We start from the raw sequence: 21,041 nt of genomic DNA on the forward strand, positions 1-21,041 counted from the left end.
TATAGAGTAGTGAAGATCCAACCTCAGTCTCAAGGAATGCAAAGACAACGTCTTCTGAAGAAAATATGCCAAGAAACCCCTATAATAGATTCTCCTGTGTCCACCACAAGAGGAAATGACATAAAGGTACATAGCAACAACAAACAAGAACATGTGATTTCTCTTTGTTGCCAAGCTATTAAAGCAATCTCAACTGAATATATCATGTTCTCCTATGTCTGGATATATGAAAGTAGGCTAGAGTATTTTAGATAATAAGGAAACTTCTCAAGATAGTTAATAGGTAGCCGTGAACTGCAATTCTCAGCATCGGGAAATGAAATAACTTAAATTTTCTCTCTTTGTCCTCCCATTTTTTCGTTTTCCTCATTTTGCTAATCCGTTACTCAAAGGTGAGAAAAGGAACCATGACACATGAAATGAAGCATTAAATGACTTACAATATATTTTGCTTATAAGAAGAAAAGTATTATGCGGATATATTCTGAGTTCATCGAGTGAATTATTTCAAGAACTGGTAACACATTCATCTGAGTTATTGGTCTGAGCAATATAGGCAATTTTACATTACTCAGAAATAGTCAACCTTTTCAATTTCATTAGAGAAAAAGATATTAGTTCAATTTAAGGTTTCTTTGAGCATGTGCCCATATCCTGTAGGTCAACAAAAGAACTATCAGTGCTCTTTGCTGTTATGTATTCTGCAGTTCTCTGAACCAGATATTAACTGGAACCAACAAATAGTTCTCAAGGAAAAATAATGGCCTTACCTACCTTGCTAGCTCTCAGTGCGAGCCGCAAAGAACGCAGGCAGAGGGAGACTGTAACCAACTAGGCAGAAGCATCAAGGTAACAGAAAAGCAACCTCTGGCTCGCATCTTGTTAATCAGCAATAACATCATATGTCTATACAACTCACTTTTTCAATCATTGACTTTCTCTCAGTATAGGCCCATGTTTAGTCTGTACAGTTTATTATAGGGTGATCAGTTTCAGTTATAACTTTTCAGACTGAGGTACTCAACACAGCTCTTGTACCCAAACAGGCTTATCACACAAGGTAGGCAAAACAGGATTTCAGCTTTGGTGAGGATCCCTATCACCTGACATCATGTGCATACTGCTGCCAGTCCCCCATCCCCATTATTCTCCCATTCCTAGTTATTAATAGATAAAACCCATCAATGGCTCCCAATCGTACAATGTTACTCTTGCCTCTCTGCTGGTATGCCAACACTAAAAGAACATCAGGGGGTGGAATGCTTTTCTTTTATATATATCTTTGGCTTTGTTTATTTTAATACTGAAATTATGCAATGGTGCAAAAACAAAATAACAGTAAGAATTAAAGAACAACAGCAGTACAAGAAGGTGGGGTTACAAGGTTGTGTTGAAGTACAATCACAGAACATGGATTGATGTAATTGTGCTACTAAAGAGAGCTATAATATTGAAGGTGTTCAGCTTGGTATGTATCCACAACAACAACAAAAGATAATGAAATAGTGTGATAAAATCCTTAGTCATCTGTCATCTGGGCTGCTAAGGCTCAAACATGTTTAGTTTCAACTATGAAACTAGCTACATCCTCTGCCTTTTAACTATTATTCATTTTATGTCACTACTGAAGTGACCTATAGTTGCTGAAAAGAAATCCACCTAAGAAATGATCATTCTCTTTCATTTTGACCCCTTTTGGTTGCTTCAGTCCTTGAGTTTTGATGGGAAGTATCTCCTATTCTGGCTTTTTTTCCTAGTCTTGTACCATGTACCATTTTAAGTTCACATTAGGGATTGTAGAATATGAGTGCAATGGAGAGAAGACATAAAGAAATCAGAATTTAGGGAAGTCAGAGAATCCAACTTTTGTGTTATGGGTCTTGTATTGATGACATGACTAACCAATTCATCACACTGGGCTTTTTTAGTGACCTAGGACATTTCCCCACCTGTCTAGAAACAAATGGGCACACTGCCCATCACGCAATGTTGCTAGACTTTCGGTGAAGACCCTACCCACAACCAGAGTGGAAGTTTCCTAAGAAGCTTTCCTCCAAATATGGGAGCCTACCCGTGTTGTGCTGGTTCCAATGGAGCCAGCATGCATCCAAATAGCTTCATCCTTCCCATTTGTAATAGTAATAAAGGAAGCATCACCATGATGAAGCAATGTGCAGGATGAGAGTCGCCTCTCATCCCTTTAGTTTATCTACAGAGACTGGCAAAATGGCATAGGGAGGGAGGATTCCCCTGTGTGATTAAACCCTATCCACACTGCTGAATTATAGCAGCTGGACACCATATTAACTGCCATCATACAATGAATTTGTAATTTTGTGAGATACATATTTGCCCTTCTTTGTCAGAGAACTCTGGTGTTACGCAAACTACAAGTCTCAGGATTCCATAAGATGGAGCTATAGCAGTTAAAGTAGTGTCAATTTGCAATAATTCTGCACTGTGAATTATCTCTATTGCACATTCAACAGCATTATCATCAGACTTTTTCCAGTGAGGCCTGATACTTTGTCATGTTTTCTATGCCTGGCCCCTTTCCCAGACATTCTGTACTTCCTTACCTCTCTCAAAACTGCTGATGCATGTTCCAATATGCACATTAAAGTTTTATGGATCAAAGGCATTCTTAGAGGGAGATGTATTAAACCCAGCAGTGGGAACGAATGTGACAATACTTTCCTTTATTTGTTCTGTGGTATGTCATCTGTTGGTGATGTAAAATCTTCCTACATTGTGAATTGCTATCAGATAATAAGTGGTGTTAGCTAGGTAGGTGACAGACAGCTTTATTTGAGATAGAAAGAAAATCATGTGGCCTGTTTCACAAAGCTCTGGTCTTCAGACAACAAAAGGTGCCCCTTTTCAGAAATTGCTCCAGTAAAGTCAAATCCAACTCAGCACAAGGCTTTCTTGACTCCAGGACCAAGTTTGGATTTCTAACTTTAGACCAGTATTTCCAGTTGATATTCTTGATTTTTATCAGTTAAGATCTTTGTTGTAAAGAAATACAGAAAGAGCATACATCTCTAGCTACAGCAGGACCATAACTCAGTGGTGCTGTAAATACTTGTACAGTAGAGTCTCACTTATCCAAGCTAAACTGGCCGACAGAAGCTTGAATAAGCGAATATCTCGGATAATAAGGAAAAATTAAGGAAAAGCCTATTAAACATCAAATTCGGTTATGATTTTACAAATTAAGCTCCAAAACGTCATGTTATACAACAAATTTGACAGAAAAAATAGTTCAATACACAGTAATGTTATGTTGTAAGTACTGTATTTACAAATTTAGCACCAAAATATCATGATATATTGAAAACATTGACTACAAAAATTGCTTGGATTATCCAGAGGCTTGGATAAGCGAGGCTTGGATAAGTGAGACTCTACTGTACTACAGAAAGATTGTCAATAACATTGCACCTCATGCTAGTAGAGTTGCACATCACTGATAGAAAAGCCATATGCCTGAGATCTCAGAGGTTATCTGTCAGTCAGAGTAGACTGGATTTGTGAAAAATTACCTTTTTAGACTACAACTCCCAGAATCTTCCGGTTTCCATGGCCAGTTGGCATGTTGGGTAGGGAATTCTGAGAGTTGTAATTAAAAGAGCAACATTCCCCCAATTCTGTGCTATACAGTACTGGACAAATATTTCAAGTTGGTGTGAAGCGGCTACTATACAACAACCTTCCTAAAAGCAGTGGAAAAAAGCTTCCACTTATCCATGGGAGACACAATAATAGAAATCCATCATATTTTTCTGCAGTTCTCCCATGGCAGCACGAGCCTGTAGCATAAGTGCAAGAAACATTGATTCTGCAGCTTAGAAAGCCAGTCACTAGATTAGTCATCTGCTCAGAGGCATGATTGGCAGGCCTACAGAGCCGACCAAAGCACAACCCTCTCCATCAGTGACTAAGTGGACTGTCATGCCATTTTAACGTCCTTATTGCCAACAGCAAAGAGCTCAACTGTACTCTGCAGCCTGAAGAGACAGGTAGGAAGAAATGATAGGCAGCTGACAACTGATACGGTGGTTATGAAGCTGTTACTTGCTGCTCCATCATGCCATAAGTTGAAAGCCTAACATCCAAATATTATGACTTTCCAAGTGTCGTAATTACAGTATCTCTGCTCAAGCTTGCCTTCGCTCAGCAGCTTTTCCTTTGTCTTCACTTTAATCTCTTTAATGTACTATAATTATTTCGTCAGTGTGGATCAATTATCTCAGAATAGAGAAACAAATTACCATCATTATCACTGATTTTTTTCTTTAACTTTTCTTTGCTATATTTTCCCCTAGTCCCTGTTACAGAAAAAAGGTTTCTATTTAGTCATTCGTCGCTCTTCTTGCCTTCTTGCCTGAACATACATCTATGTGCAAATTACCTGCCAAATGTGGAATGAGTTGCACTCTTGCCGTTACCCCTTTGTCATTGCACCCGTTGCCTAGTGAAGATTGAAATCAGTTTGTTAAACATGCAGATTTCAAAGAATGACTGAAATTCATTGCTCTATGACATTCCTTACATTTGTGTGGCTTCTCTAGCTGATAAGCTTCTTGGAAATTAAATACACTAATTGACTGTAAGAAAGAGTATCCTTGTATTGACACAGTTAATAGATGCTGTTGTTCCAACACTGAGCCTAGGTTAAATCCATTGAAGCTGACACTGAAGCAAAATGAATAGTTCCAGTCAAAGAAATGACATGGTAAAGTATAAGAGGAAAAAGCATATTATTTCCACATCTGCTTTACATTTTAAAAGGGCAAGAACATGAAAGATCTCAGAAAGTGCAGCCCCCAGAGTTGTTTATTTTTAATCACATTGAATCTGCTGGATCACCTTGAAGCATACAAGGTGGAAAGTGTATTCAGAGTCCAATAATTATTTGCCTACTAAGGAGGAAGAGTCTAACTCTACAGGCATTTTGACAAGTTCGTTACATGAAAGGCAATCGACTATTTCTTTACTGGGTTTACAGTGAAGTTGGCTATGTGATTGCATCAGTCCTGAGCCCTAGTGCCTGGTAATAACTACCTCTTGTTTAATTTCTCCAAACTCCTAACTTATTTGTGTTCATCTTGATAGCCATTTGTTGTATTGTGAGGTAGCTATTTTGGCTACTACTGAATGTCACTTTTGGCTGCTAATGAATGTCACTGAATGAGACCTCCATGTGAGAACGATAGTAGTGGATAACAAGTTCATCTAAAATCTGCTTGTAACCAGACAGCAGTGGGGGAAAACGTTCACAGGATGGCTTTGAAGGTTCTCACAGGTAGCAAGAAAAGTGGGGATTTTTTTCTTTTCTTTCTAGCCTGGCATTGGGCTAACCTTTTCCCTCACGTTCTCATTTGCTCATGATTGTTGGGCTGATAGATACTGGATAGCAATGCAGGCGCATTTTGAATGCGATTTCCTGCTTCTTAGCAGGGGGTTGGACTAGATGGCCCATGTGGTCTCTTCCAACTCTACTATTCTATGATTCTATGATTCTATGATTTACCATTCTTGATCTTGCTCCAGCCATGTCTGTGTTAAATGAAGGACAGTCCTCCCAAGACCATCTCAGAGGATGGGGAAAGCCAAACTACTGCTGATTTTTAACTCCCCTTACCCTGCCAAATCTCAAATGTCTTAGACCATACCATACAAATGTGCCAGAACCTTGAGCTCTACATTATTATTATTATTTTATTATGACACAGCAAACAAGATAGATATGCTGGATTTCATATCACAGAATCACAAGTCGAACACTTCCCAAGTGTCTAGGACTGTGTGATGTATTTTCAGATGATGCGCGCAGATCCCAACAGGGTGGCCTTTTGCAGTTGGCAGATCGTAATTTTTTCAATGTCTATTGTTTCCAAATGCATGGCATGGCACCCAATGTGCCCATCACCACCGGGACCACCTGCACTGGTTTCTGCCAGAGTCTTTGAAGTTCAGTCTTGAGGTCCTGATAGCGGCTGAGTTCTTCCTGTTGTTTTTTGTCAATGCGACTGTCACCTGGGATAACAACATCAATGATCCAAACCTTTTTCTTTTCCACAACTGTGATATCTGGTGTGTTGTGTTCCAGAACTTTGCCATACTGGATTCGGAAGTCCCACAGTATCTTTGCGTGCTCATTTTCCAATACTTTTGCAGGTTTGTGATCCCACCAGTTCTTTGCTTATTATTATTAACAACAACAACAACAACAACAATAACAACAACAACTTTATTTTTGTATCCCGCCACCATCTCTCCGAAGGGACTTGGGGTGGCTTACATGGGGACAAGCCCAGTCAGACATAGCTAAAATATAGCACAGTAAAATTTATAAGAACAACATCATAGAACTACATAAAACAACCATTCAGTCCTGCCACCATCTCAGGCTTGCTTTGGTGAGGACAAGAGAGAGAGCCTTCTCAGTGACCACTCCCACACTCTGGTATGCCCTTACATGGGATTTTTCTATCTAAGGAAGCTTTTAAGGTACAAGGAGGGGTGGCTTTGGTGGGGCACATTTTATATATCTTCAGTGGCGAAGTGCGTTAAAGCACTGAGTTGGAGACCGAAAGGTCCCAGGTTCAAACCCCGGGAGTGGCGGGAGCGGCTGCTGTTAGCTCCAGCTCCTGCCAACCTAGCAGTTCGAAAACATGCCAATGTGAGTAGATCAATAGGTACCACTCCGGCGGGAAGGTAACAGCGCTCCATGCAGTCATACTGGCCACATGACCTTGGAGGTGTCTACGAGCAACGCCGGCTCTTCGGCTTAGAAATGGAGATGAGCACCAACCCCCAGAGTCAGACATGACTGGACTTAACGTCAGGGGAAACCTTTACTTTTACCTATATTTTTGATTGATTTTAAAGTATATTGTATGATTTTAACTGTTTTTTCCTATTGTGTTGTAAATATTTTAACATTTTTGGAAGCCAACTTGGGTCTTCATATGGGGGGAAAGCAGCATATAAATTAAATAAATAAATAAATTAGAAAATAGCTGCCAGAGACCCATTCACACTACAGCATTGCTATTTTATTTTAAATGCCACTACATTCCCCAATGGACCAGCAATTTAAGGAGTAGCATTGAGGGCTTTTCCAAATAGCCATATAACCCAGAATATCAAGGCAGGAAATCCCACAATATCTGCTTTGAACTGGGTTATCTGGGTAAACACTGACATATATTCCAGTTCAAAGCAGAAAATGTTGGATTTTATTCAGCTGTGTGGAAGGGACCACAATCTCCTAATATATTCTGAAAAGCCTCCTGCAATTTTTTGACAAAGAGCTCCTTTGTTGCCTACCACAACTAAAAATCCCTGGGTTCCATAGGATGCAGCCATTGCAGTTAAAGTGGAATAACAATGTTATCACTGTGTAGTGTGAATGGGACCTAATCTGCAAGTAGGATGACAAAAAGTTTAATTTTTATACGTAAACTGGGTTTAAATCCTGGGTTCCCATCTCCACCCATTCTGAGCTAGTGCTAGTGAGAAGATTAATATGATTGCATACATGGTGCACCAAAAGAGAAATTGAACCACCAAAAGGAAAGACAGAAAAGAAGATGGGTTTGTTCAAAAAATATAGATGCTGGAATATATAAATAGATGCAAGCATAGAAATAATTACTATCATGCAAATGCAATAGAGCTCATCTTTATTTCTGCAGCTATACTTCTCAAAATCCCGCCCATTATAAACTGATAATTTTTCCATCTCTTTGTTCGTGTGATTTGTGTGTGTGTGTGTGTGTGTGTGTGTGTGTGTGTATGTGTATATATATATATATATATATATATATATATATAAAAGAGTGATGGCATCACGGCGACTCACAAAACAACAAAACTACAGGCCCCCCAACCTCGAAATTTGACAACACAACCCATCATCTACGGCTCTAGGTTGATACAACAAAAAGAAAAGAAAAATAAAGTCCTAATTAGAGAGAGAGGAATAATTGCTTTTATCCAATTGCTGCCAGTTAGAAGGCTAAGCTCCTCCAACTTGGTCTCCTAGCAACCCAATAAAAAATAATAAAAAACACTAAAAAATAATTAAAAACACTAAAAAAATAATACAATATAATACTATAATAACAGAAAATAACTAAAAATAATATAATAAAATAATAAAATATAATAAATAAAAAGATAAGTTACAATAAAATTAATAAAAAAATACAAATAACGTCAAATAAAAATTACACAACAATTTTTAACCAATACCACCACCACTTTGCCACAGCAACGCATGGCCGGGCACAGCTAGTCTTCTATATTATTATTCAGGTTTTCTTTTCTTTGCATTGCCTATATTTTCACATTTGTTAAGATAAAATGTCACAATAATGGGTAAGTGGATTTCTGTTCCATAAACAAGCTTGAAGGTCTTCATATGATTTAACTCTCTTCAGGTCAAATTACTTTGCCAGCAGGCATGGCAAAATAGGCATAAGGGGCGACTTTATAATGGGGAAAGCAACAACGCTTTCCCCATTATACAAAGGAAGCATTGCCCAAATAGGGCAAAACTGTGCAGGTCCATTGGAGCCAGCACAACATTACATGTTACAACATCTTACATGTTGCGGGGAAAGTGTCCAGTGATGCTTTCATCCTGATTGAGGGCGTAGCCACAGCCAGAACTCACACGATATTATGTGATGGCTGCCGTGGGGCTCCATCTCTGAAGAAGGCTCTAAGCATCCTAGAACGCTTATTTCCATTAATGTGATCAGGTCCATAGTCTTGTCTGACCTGACAGCACTCTTCTTCTGATCTTTAAATATATACAATAACAAGTATAGTCATCAGTGTTTAAACATCAGAATACAGTAAGATATCATCATATGTTTCATAATGTATTAATCACACTTTCTGCAGACCTGCCTTATGAGAAACTCTTCAACATCGTAACAAGATGGTAAAAGAAATATCCAGATTCCGTTGTTGTTGTTGTTAGTTATTCTTTTTGCACTTCTTCCAATATTATATGTTATAATGCATATTCATGTTATGTTTGCACATGTAAGCTACAGGGCATACTTTATATACACGCCAAGCAGGTGATATGAAAGCATATGGTGTGGTTGTGCATACATAATCTATATACGCATTTTTTATCTGAGAATGGCATTTGCAAATGCAGCTTCCCTAAAATGTATTTGTTTCTTCAATAGTGGCTTGATATTAAGAACATATGGCAAATCTGTTCAAAGTGTTTCAGATTGTGGAAACCAAAGAATAGTTTCAGACTAATAACACAAATCTAATAAACAGAAAGGATGAAATAATCATATTTCAACCATATACATTCTTTTCCAGATAGATCTTCTGCTTGTGGCTTGAACTTTCATATATCTATTTAGTTCATGGTTTTTCTGCCTCCACCTCCCTCTGAAAGTGCTAGGAAATATCAGATGGATTGTTTTCTGTAAAACAAGTGGAATACTCCCGAGACTTATGCACTTAGTATACGAAATATCTTGCATCCTAGATCTGCAGGTGAGATCTCCTGTGGTCACTGCATCATTGCACAATCCAAAGCAAATAATTGTGTTTTCAACATTACACACTTTAATGCATTGTCAAGCATTTGGAGCCGTGGGTGGAAAATTGTGGAAATCAAATATTAAAATACAGCATGATAAGGAGAAGTGTGGTTCAACATTATAAACACATCTCGGGCAATTTTAGTTTAGAGGAAGAAGCAAAAGAAGCATGAAATCGAGTGACTGAGAGGGAAGAGATTGGCTTAGCCAGCAGAGACACTTTCCCATTTTATGTATGTATGTCTGGGGGCACAGTATATACATCTAGAGCTACTGAATATGTTATTACGTGCAGTCCATGTTTGAAAGCTGCTGAATGCTTGTCAACATGAGCAAATTCTTCTAGAATTGATACATAGTGCAAAGTATACCAAAAGTCGGTATCCAATGCCTAACAACACAATAAAATTCACCACTGCTGGAAAAGGTTGAAAATGTGACAATATCTGCAAAATGATTGAAAAACATATTTTTAGTATGTAGAGAAATCTGATGAAGTGACCTGAATCTACGCAGCTTGGGATGTATTTGGTGCAAAATTCACATGTGGTTGTTTGTGGGGTGCAAAAGAGACATTTCTGCACAAAATACAGCTTTCTCTACACTGCAAATAATCTCTCTGCATAGAAATTAAGTTTCTAAGTTTTTTATGCACAAAGCAACTACAGGTGAAATTTGCACCAAATAAGCCTTGAATTGCAAATAGGCTTTGATAAACAGGGTTTTCACAGACTCAGTGTGAAGAACTTTGCTAAAATTACTTTTTGCTGCCTTTGAGAAGAAACTTAAGGAAAAATTACAACCTAACGAGACCCTTGAAAAGGCCTTTAGAGTTATCCAGTCATAAGGCTGAACTGGTAATAGATATCAGAATTGACCATTAAGTGGTGATCTCACAACCTTCCAACTCGAGACCTTTCCTAAAGAAAGTAAGAAATATGATTGTTGATTGGACAATACTAGTCCTACCCAAAAGCTGAGTGATGTCCTTCGTTCTTGTGAAATCATAAAGGCCCCATCATGGAAGAGGGCTCTTCGAGGAGAAGACATTCCCTATATTAGCTGTATTTACAGAAAACATGAGTTAGATCTAGTTTAAGTCTACAGATTATGAAAGCCTCCCATACATGCACATACACCAATACATGTACACATCAGAGTAGATAAAATCCCTCTCTTTTTTTAATTCCAATAATATAAAACCTCATTAGATAATTTGTAAAATTAACAGTTATGTTAAATGTTGCTTCTATCCCCAATATACATCACCTAAATCTAAAAACTTGAACTCATCCACCCACTTTCCATCTAAAATCTCTATAATAAAAGAGAAAGAAAACTAGAATAAAATAACTAAAATTGACTTCTCACCTCCTTACTTAAAGACATATGATGAAAATAATGCTATCATCCCACTAGCTTCTTATCTTAAAAACATCTTTATTTCTGCCTTTCAAACTCATTATTATATAGACGTAATCTTCAAAACCCACAAGCATTTTTACATTTTCATTTCTTTTCATGAATACTACCAGTGGTTCTCATTCTTTTAGAAAAATATCTATCAATTCCTCTTTTATTAGACAAGATAATGTGAAAGCGTTCCTTATGGATGTTGTTGGACTGCAATTCCTAGCATCCCTCGCCTTTTTATATATGACTAGGCCTGTTGGGATCTATATTCCTTCACACACACACCCCTTTAAAAATATTAAAATGCAGAATCCTGGTTAATTATCTTGGAAAGGCACTTCAAATATTAGGTAAACACTACAAATGAGATGTAAATGAAGGCAATGAAACAGCTGTCAGCTTGCTCACTGATTAATTTTCTTTAGAAGTCACAACAATTATGTTCAAACATACAGCCCACTCTCTCCCCCTTCCCTCTGGTCTTTCGACAAGAGTAACAGCAGTGGTGTTCCAGTGGTATGGAATTTGTCTGTCTTCTTTCCTATTTTTATTTGTTTTTCTCCTTAATCTGATTTTGGAGTTTTGATCCTAAAATGTTGCAAGTCTGCACTCAACTGCAGCACACACCCATCTAAAGATCTTTCTTTTCCGACAGGCCTACCCAGCCAGTTTAAATCACGAATTTTAAACTCTTGTCCTGTGTTTTAATCTTTGTGGTGGGTATTTTAATATGCATTCTATAGAAATATGATTTAATATGTGTATTTATAGAATCTTCACAATGTTTCTGTTTTAACTATGTCGTAACCCACCTTGGGTGCCCCTGGTGAGCTGCTGAACTTGCTGACTGAAAGGTCGGTGGTTTGAATCCGGGGAGTGGAGTGAGCTCCTGCAGTTAGCCCCAGCTTCTGCCAAACTAGCAGTTCAAAAATATGCAAATGTGAGTATTTATTTCCAATATTTCTACCCCGCCCTTCTCCCCGAGGGGACTCAAGGCGGCTTACACAACTGGTAGGATCACTACCAGTACATCATAATACAATACAATAAGAATAAGTTAAAATAATTAAATAACATAGTAAAATACAATATTTAAAAATTTAACACAATGCAACACCAAATATATATACCAATCATCCATCAACCTTGTGCAAAAGCCTAAATCCAATTCATGTCAATGCTAACTGAGTTCATTCATTAAAAGCTTGCGTGCATAGCCAGGTCTTCAGCTTCTTCCTGAACCCCAGAAGGGATGGAGCCTGCCGGATGTCACTGGGGAGGGAGTTCCACAGCCGAGTAGATCAATAGGTACCGTTCCCATGAGAAGCTAACAGCGTTCCATTCAGTCATGCCGGCCACATGACTTTGAAACATCTATGGACAACGCCGGCTCTTTGGCTTAAAAATGGAGATGAGCACCACATCCCCAGAGTCGGACACAACTGGACTTAATGTCAGGGGAAAACCTTTACCTTTACCTAACCCACCTCAAGCCATGAGGAAAAGCAGATAAGAAACAAAATTATGATTCTTGTTATTATCAATTCCTGCTGCTTTCTCAATCCCAAGGACTCTTGGGAGAGTATTGCCATTTGATGTCAACGGGATTCTGGCCTGCATCAATAGGGGTATAGCGTCTAGATCCAGGGAAGTCATGCTCCCCCTCTATTCTGCCTTGGTCAGACCACACCTGGAATACTGTGTCCAATTCTGGGCACCACAGTTGAAGGGAGATGTTGACAAGCTGGAAAGCGTCCAGAGGAGGGCAACTAAAATGATCAAAGGTCTGGAGAACAAGCCCTATGAGGAGAGGCTTAAAGAACTGGGCATGTTTAGCCTGCAGAAGAGAAGGCTGAGAGGAGACATGATAGCCATGTACAAATATGTGAGGGGAAGTCATAGGGAGGAGGGAGCAAGCTTGTTTTCTGCTGCCCTGCAGACTAGGACGCGGAACAATGGCTTCAAACTACAGGAAAGGAGATTCCACCTGAACATCAGGAAGAACTTCCTCACTGTGAGAGCTGTTCGACAGTGGAACTCTCTCCCCCGGGTCATGGTGGAGGCTCCTTCTTTGGAGGCTTTTAAGCAGAGGCTGGATGGCCATCTGTCGGGGGTGCTTTGAATGCGATTTCCTGCTTCTTAGCAGGGGGTTGGACTGGATGGCCCATGAGGTGTCTTCCAACTCTACTATTCTATGATTCTATGAAACCCCAGAACTCCAAAGAGGACCCCAAAACCCATGGCCATGGAAAGGTCTCAATAGTCAAGTCCAAGGCAACCTTTCATCTAATTTAGGCTAACATCCACAGATGACTTTTAGCCTGTACATACAAGTTTCACTAGCACTCATACACTCACCAGGGGAAAGCATATAAAAACCCCGAATTCCCACCAAACTCAGAGACCAAACAGCTTCTCAACCAACCAGGAAATGGATCCTACCTGACCATGATCTGAAGCAATAAACAACCAGGGTGGAAAAATCCTTTGTTTGAAACTGCTATCAAAATATTATAAATATTTCTGCATATTCACACTGAGTTATGTTAGTTTTTGGAACACAGACCCTACCGACATCCACTTTGACCAAGGTGAATATATGCCTCTGTTCTTTGCCTTCAACCTGTCTGTGTCTTATTCGGTCCTTTTGAGCTTGACATGCTAGGCCCCTGAACCCACTTTTTTGCAGAGCTGAAATCACTATGGATAGATTAGTCCCACAAAAATTGTGTGCAAGGGGTTTGTTTATTTATATACATTTAATTGTCTACAGTATTTCTGTATTGCTTCAAAACCCATGAACATTCCTGAAACAATGAAGGAAACCCCCCAATTAAACAATACAAAGATAAATACAAAAAAAACCCCCACACTTCAATAATTCCTAAAAGCAATTTATAAATAAACCTAGACATTTCAAACATTGGATGCCATGCAGAATAGCACTGGAAGCTTGAAAAAGATAGAGGCATGTATTGGGTAGGGAGGTACACAGCTGAGGCGCTGCTACAGAGAAAGCCCAGTTATGTATATCAACATACCTGCTTAACTTTATGAGATGTTTGGAAATGCAATAGGGCCTCCTCTGAAGATCTCAGTTTTCTGGCAGGTTCATGTGGAAGAAAGCAGTCTTTCAGATATCTTAGCCTCAAGTTATTAAGGGCTTTATAGGTCAACACCAGCCATTTAGAATTGGATTCCAATGTTATATGGTCTCTAAATGTAACCTCATACCAGTCTGGCTATTGAAGTTTGGACTAACTGCAACCTGTAAACATATGTCAAGGACATCCCTAAATCAAGTGCTTTATGGTTGTCTAATTGAGAACTGAGATATAAAACACTGTGGTCAGATTTGCTTCTCCAAAAAAGGGTGCAGCTCCCTTCAAGTCACAGCTCAACCAGACAACCCAGAAGGATACTATCCCCAATGATATCAAATTCCACTAAAAGATCCAGAAGAACTGATAGGAACTCATTCTTCTATTTATCTCCATGTGTCCACCAAGGTGACCAAGGCTCTTCATGTCCCATAACCAGTCTTGAACCCAGATTAAAATGGGTGCAGGTAATCCATTTCACCCAAGAGAACCGTGGAGTTGTGTTGAAACCACTTGCTTTAGGACCTTACTTTGGGCTTTTCCAGACAGTGCTAAATCCTGAAAGGAACCAAATCCTGGTTCTTCTCTAGATTTGGCTGCACAGTTGGCCCAAATCCCATAATTTTATTGGGGGGGGGCTATATGCCCTCTTGGGTCAAACAGAGATCAACTCGGGAGGCTATCTACCCAGTCCCCCATTTCCTTCCTAAACTTACCGGAGAGGCCTGCCTCCATCCTCAGGCCTCTCAGACTAAGCTCCTGTCACTTCAAAATTATGTGCCAGGAGCTTAGTCCAAGAGGCCTGAGGACAGCAGCAGGCCTCTCTAGTAAGTTTAGGGTGGAAATAGGGCAGAGAAGGGTGACAGTGCCATCCCAGTTCTTTGGACTCCTGGGGCCCAAAATACCATGAATGCAGTGGGGATTGACCCTCAGGATCGCAGAAGGTGGTTCCGAGACTCAATCCCCACAGGCCCAACACCTGCAAAGATCTGGATCTTATTGAAAGGTCCGGATCTTTTGGGTGTTTTTTTAACCTAGAAATTCAGGTTTCTTCTGGGTTATTCTGGATTAGCTTGAGACATTGTCCACCTCAAGCTAATCTGGAACCCATCATGGGTTTTGGCCATGACTAGTAGGGTCCTTACAGACTGGGTGTGTGGTTTGGGAGGCTTCAGCAATCTTTGGCAGGGAAGGCTAAGACCTTGTAAAACTACAGGTCCCATGATCCCATAGCATTGAGCAATTGCAGTTAAAGTCGTGTTGAATTGTATTAATTCTACTATGTAGATGGACCCTTAGTTTGCAAATTCTGTTCTCTCAGTCTGTCATAGGTGCTACAAGACCCCTTTTCATATTGATAATCCAGACTAATATGGCTTCCCAGGTGAACTTTAGATTCACCTAAGCTTTGGCAGGAAATCCAGATAGCAAAAAAGGTCCCTCTGTGTGTGAAACCACTTTTTCTAATTCATGTGTTCCCTTCCATCACAATATACCCTATTATTTTACATTCATTGCTGTATATGGAAATCAAACTACACACTTGGGACTAACATTTCAATGAAGGCCAGTCTGTTCTCTCATCCTGCTGCTCTGTGACTTGCTGAGATGCTCCTGACAGGCATCCTGCAGGGCATCGTCTATTCCCCACCCATTGTAATGACAAGCATTTTGTTAGCTACATTGGTGCTTTTAAAAGAAAACAGTGCCAAAGCCATTACATCCCTTTTGCATGACAATCTTCATTTGACCACAGTAGGTGGGCAGAAATCTGAATTAAACATTACATTTTGGTGACATATGCAAAGCTGGTAGATGGGCACCTCCAGTTCAATCTGTCATAGCAGTGTCAGCTTGTTTCATTTTACATTGAAAGCTAACAGTAGGAGCTAGAAGAAATATATGGGATCAAGTTTTATCAACTTTGATCTTGCTTTGTGGGGATGCTGCAAGCCTGTCCAGTATTACTCTCTGAGTTATTGAGTATGCTTCAGGAATCAAATGGTCAAGGACCATTGACCTGATTTGTATTATTCAGAGATCTTTAAGCTTCCTCCTCAGTAGACCTCATTAGATGCTGTAGAATGCAAAGTGGAAGTACTGAGCCTCCTATGTATTACTTAAGTGCTAGGAGAGCTGAGCCAGAAGGTGCAAGAATGTAATTTTTAATTTTTTATACATTATTTTATTTTTGTTCTGCTTTTCTCCTTATATAGGGACTTGATGTGGCTAACAATAAATATGGCACAATACAAATTAGCCAGATAAATGCATTAAAATATAAATATAAAAACAATTAAACCCTTTGTGTCATAAAAACATTAAACATTACAATATTAAAATGCATTAAAATTACACAACACCAAATTCCAATCACCCCATTCCATTAGCATGCCTCTCTTAAGTCCATATATGCCTATCTATAAAAGGCAAGCAAATATGGAGCCCATCCTGGTCTTCGTTGGGAGGGAGTTATAGATTATGCAGGAGCAGCCATTGTAAAGGCCTTTTCCCTTGTTCCACCAGGTTGAGTCTCCCTTACAGATTGAGTCTCCCTCCCTTAGCTAAAATATTTGGGACCAAACGTTTTATCAGGTCATGTAGCTTGACTGACACAAAGCCATCATGGGAGGGAAAAGCCCAAATGCATTGAACTGCCATGAATTCAAGGAACGTTCAAAAGCTCCAGTAAATCCACAGCACATTTTCTCTTCATGCCCCATTTCTAGGGTATCCGCTAGAGGTGTGTGAAACAGCAGAAATCTGTTTAGGTTTCGGTTCGAATTTTGGATCCCCCTCCTTGTTTCATTTTTGGGAAGATTTGGAGGGAGGGAGGGTCAATTCATACAGTACAGTCTCACTTATCCAACACTCGCTTATCCAACATTCTGGATTATCCAACGCATTTTTGTAGTCAATGTTTTCAATACATTGTGATATTTTGGTGCTAAATTCATAAATACCGTAATTACTACATAGCATTACTGTTTATTGAACTACTTTTTCTTTCAAATTTGTTGTATAACATGATGTTTTGGTGCTTAATTTGTAAAATCATAACCTAATTTAATGTTTAATAGGCTTTTACTTAATATCTCCTTATTATCCAACATATTTGCTTATCCAACATTCTGCCGGCCCGTTTATGTTGGATAAGTGAGACTCTACTGTAATTCCAAATCTGAAATTCCGTTTTCATTTCAAGAAGATTCTGTCCATTGGCGCCAATAGGGAAACTTGCTAGGGTCATCTTTCTGTCATGTTTATGGCTATCGGGATGAAACTTGCCACATTTGTAAGGCACATTTATGACTGCAAGCATGCCATGTTTTAGAGCATTTCACTCCTCCACTGGATTTTTGGAAACTTTTAAAAGTTTTTACAAATAAAATGTATTAGCAGCAGACTGAGCAGCAGCAGCAGCACCAAAAAAATGTGTCCTTTTAATTTTGGTGGGTGTGGGAAGATCAGTACCTCTCTCTCTCGCTCTGGCAGTGGCTTTTGCTCCCCTCAAAGTCTGTCCACTTGACCCAGCAGCACCTCCCACACCACAACCATGCCTATATATACAGTAGAGTCTCACTTATCCAACACTTGCTTATCCAACGTTCTGGATTATCCAACGCATTTTTGTAGTCAATGTTTTCAATATAACGTGATATTTTGGTGCTAAATTTGTAAATACAGTAATTACAACATAACATTATTGCGTATTGAAATACTTTTTCTGTCAAATTTGTTGTATAACATGATGTTTTGGTGCTTAATTTGTAAAATCATAACCTATTTTGATGTTTAATAGGCTTTTTCTTAATCTCTCCTTATTATCCAACATATTCACTTATCCAACGTTCTGCCGGCCCATTTATGTTGGATAAGTGAGACTCTACTGTATATATATATATATATATATATATATATATATATATATATATATTTGGCAGCTTGTGTTTTGTTTCTTTAGGGCTTTGGAGGGATCCTTCCTGGTTTGTATTTTGGCAGTTCATATCTCCAAATCACCAAAATTACCCAAATTACAAAACAACTCCTAGAATTTCGCATGGCCCTAGCATCAGCCCCGCCATGCACCAGCATAGCATAGGTTGGCCAGCCAGCTGTTGAGGAAGGGACAAATGAGCAAACTTAATTTTGAAGAATGGGTTGAGTGTTTTCTGCTATCACTATTTTTATTATAACATTGAAAACATCATACAATTTGTCAGGACAAGGTTCTCTATCTCCATGATCTGAAAGGAATGTCAGTAAAATGCTTACCTTTCTATAGTTTCCATGTGCCTGGACTAGAATGTGTTTATGCTTGATCAAACATTTTTGCAATTAAAGAACCAGGAAGCAAGGAAAGAGTGATATTGTGGTGGCCAATCTTTTTTCTTTCAATCATGTGTGTGCAATAGGTTTGCTTTAGGTTCACGATAAATTGGAAATTACTTAAAGCCACACAACAGTAACATCAACAATTTCAGTATGGGAAGATGCACTTTCTTGTTGAGGTTAACAAAATCTCCTCATATGCTTTTTCATGGCAAGTGAACCTCTGAACTTCCACAGAGACTTCTATATGGAAATACATTTTACATTTGTGAATTGATTTACAGCTATGCTGACAAGATTCTTAATGTCATGTTTTCACCACCCCTTTGAGGAAAGATTTTACTGCAGACAACACAAAATATAGCCCTCATGTATCAAACTCTTTCTGCAGGCAGATTGCATTATTTTGAGTGTTGCACAATGCTTTGGCCAAAAAAAGGCCCTTGTGTTGATAGTTTGCTTTAGTGATGTACAGCATAATAAGATGGCTTACCAATAGCTTAGCTACTAAAGACTTTAAAATTAGAGTTCCCTGACTTGGGCTTGAGTCTCAGGGCTCGGAACATCTTCTCTGATACTCAGTGTAAAGGCTCTGTTTTGAAAAGTGTGTATATGTGTCTTCTTTTTTGTTAGTTTCTTTAAAAAAAATTGAATGGCATACTCTCAGTAATAGTGTTTGAAGTTTAAAATATAACATCTCTCCACTCCACCCTATAATGGTAGTGTCATTAAGTGCCAGTTTTGTGTATGATTATTATTTTGTCAAACTGTGTACATGTTAACCAAAATGTTCAATTGCTATATGATTCATTATTGGAGAAATGTGTTTGATTGTGCACTTGTTTGTAGCCAAAAGAAGGAGAGGGATCAGGGGTGGTTTCTCTCTGGATGACCATTCCTTCTCTCTATTGTTCTTCTTCACTCTCACCTTTCTTACCAGGAGCCCCCAATGGCACAGTGGATTAAACCCTTGTGCCAGCAGGTCTGATGACTTGAGGGTTGGGTTGCTGATTTGAAGGTTGCCAATTTGAATCCAACCCTCTATCAGCTCCAGCTCCATGTGGGGACATGAGAGGAACCTCCCACAAGGATGGTAAAAAGATCAAAATATTCGGGTGCCCCTGGGCAACGTCCTTGCAGATGGCCAATTCTTTCACACCAGAATCAACTTGCAATTTTTCAAATTGCTCCTGACATTTTAAAAAAAACTTTTCTTACCAACTTTTCTTGACTTGATAGTGAGGTGGCAAGAGAATAGGTACAGAAGATACTGCCTCTTCTACTCTTCCTCCAATGCTAAGGCAGTGGCAGTTTAGATGGATCTGCTTTTCATCTGCTTCTGGGCCTAGGAATGATAGACAAGCTTCTTCTTCTTCTTCCTCTCTCTCTCTCTCTCTCTCTCTCTCTCTCTCTCTCTCTCTGGTCAAGGCAATGGCAGTATGGAGGAAGGGCCAGGCATGAGGAGCTGTGCCTGCCCTGTATTCTCTTCCTCTGAGGTCAGAGTAGGGGCCTTTCATCTGCTTCTGGGCTTAGGCATGATAGAGCTATGGCTGCTTCTTTTTCTTCCCCTCTTAAGGCCAGGACAGAAGAGTTGGGATGGCGGGTGCACATTTCATCTGCTTTGTATCTTGTGCTCTTGTCCACTTTGAGAGACTGCTTCCCGCTTTGCTCTTGTCTACTTTGGGAGATTGCTATTAGTTGATTTTGTATGGTTTTTGTTTCTGATATGTTTGGCTTTATGAAGAAAGACTGGGGCGGGAGGTGGTGGGGAGAGAGAGAGGGAAGGAGGGAGGCTGGAATAAGTATGGTACGAAGAAAAAGATGCTTCTGCTTCTTCACTTCGCTTTGTGCTTCCTTGCCACAACTTTGTGCATCTATCATTTTAAAGTTGATATTTCTTTTTTATTTGTTCCATGTTAAAGTAATTTATACATTATTTTTATTTATAAAGTACATGCATAACAAAAATAGATGGAGCTTGGGGGACCAGAACCTGTTGTTGTTGTTGTTGTTGTTGTTTATTAATACTCCACTTTATCTCTCCTGAAGGAGACTCAAAACAGCTTACAATTAAAGTATAACCACACAGTTTAAAATATGCAATAATTAATAGCATTTCAATGGGAAATTTTGCTTTGAGATAAGAGCGATTTGAGTTAAGAGCTCAATTACAGAATGAATTAAATACTTAACTCAAGGTATCACTGTATAGGGCACTGTGAGGAAGGATGGGCGTTTCAGTGCAACAACATTTGGAAGACCACAACTTGGCTCCCCTCCCAACACTCACTTCAGTTTGAGACAAAATTTTAACAGAGAAGTAAGTTCAGATTTACTTCTATTATTATTTATAGGAAATATATGTTATAGATTATTAATAAATATATGTTATAGATAATTAATTATTAATACGACTCGCATTGATGGCTAAGGTTGCTGAGAGCTGGAATCTACCAACATCTGGTGACCAATAGGTTTTCCATTCCAGAGTTTGAGGTTAAGGCCACATTTCACAGAAACTGAACTTTCAAATAGCAGAAAGATGAATTTGAATTACTTTTCCCTCCCTCCCAAACAGCCAGTTACTACCAGAAAGCTTTATTCT

Source organism: Anolis carolinensis, chromosome 2 (genome assembly GCF_035594765.1).
Source record: "Anolis carolinensis isolate JA03-04 chromosome 2, rAnoCar3.1.pri, whole genome shotgun sequence".
Lineage (NCBI taxonomy): Eukaryota > Metazoa > Chordata > Lepidosauria > Squamata > Dactyloidae > Anolis > Anolis carolinensis.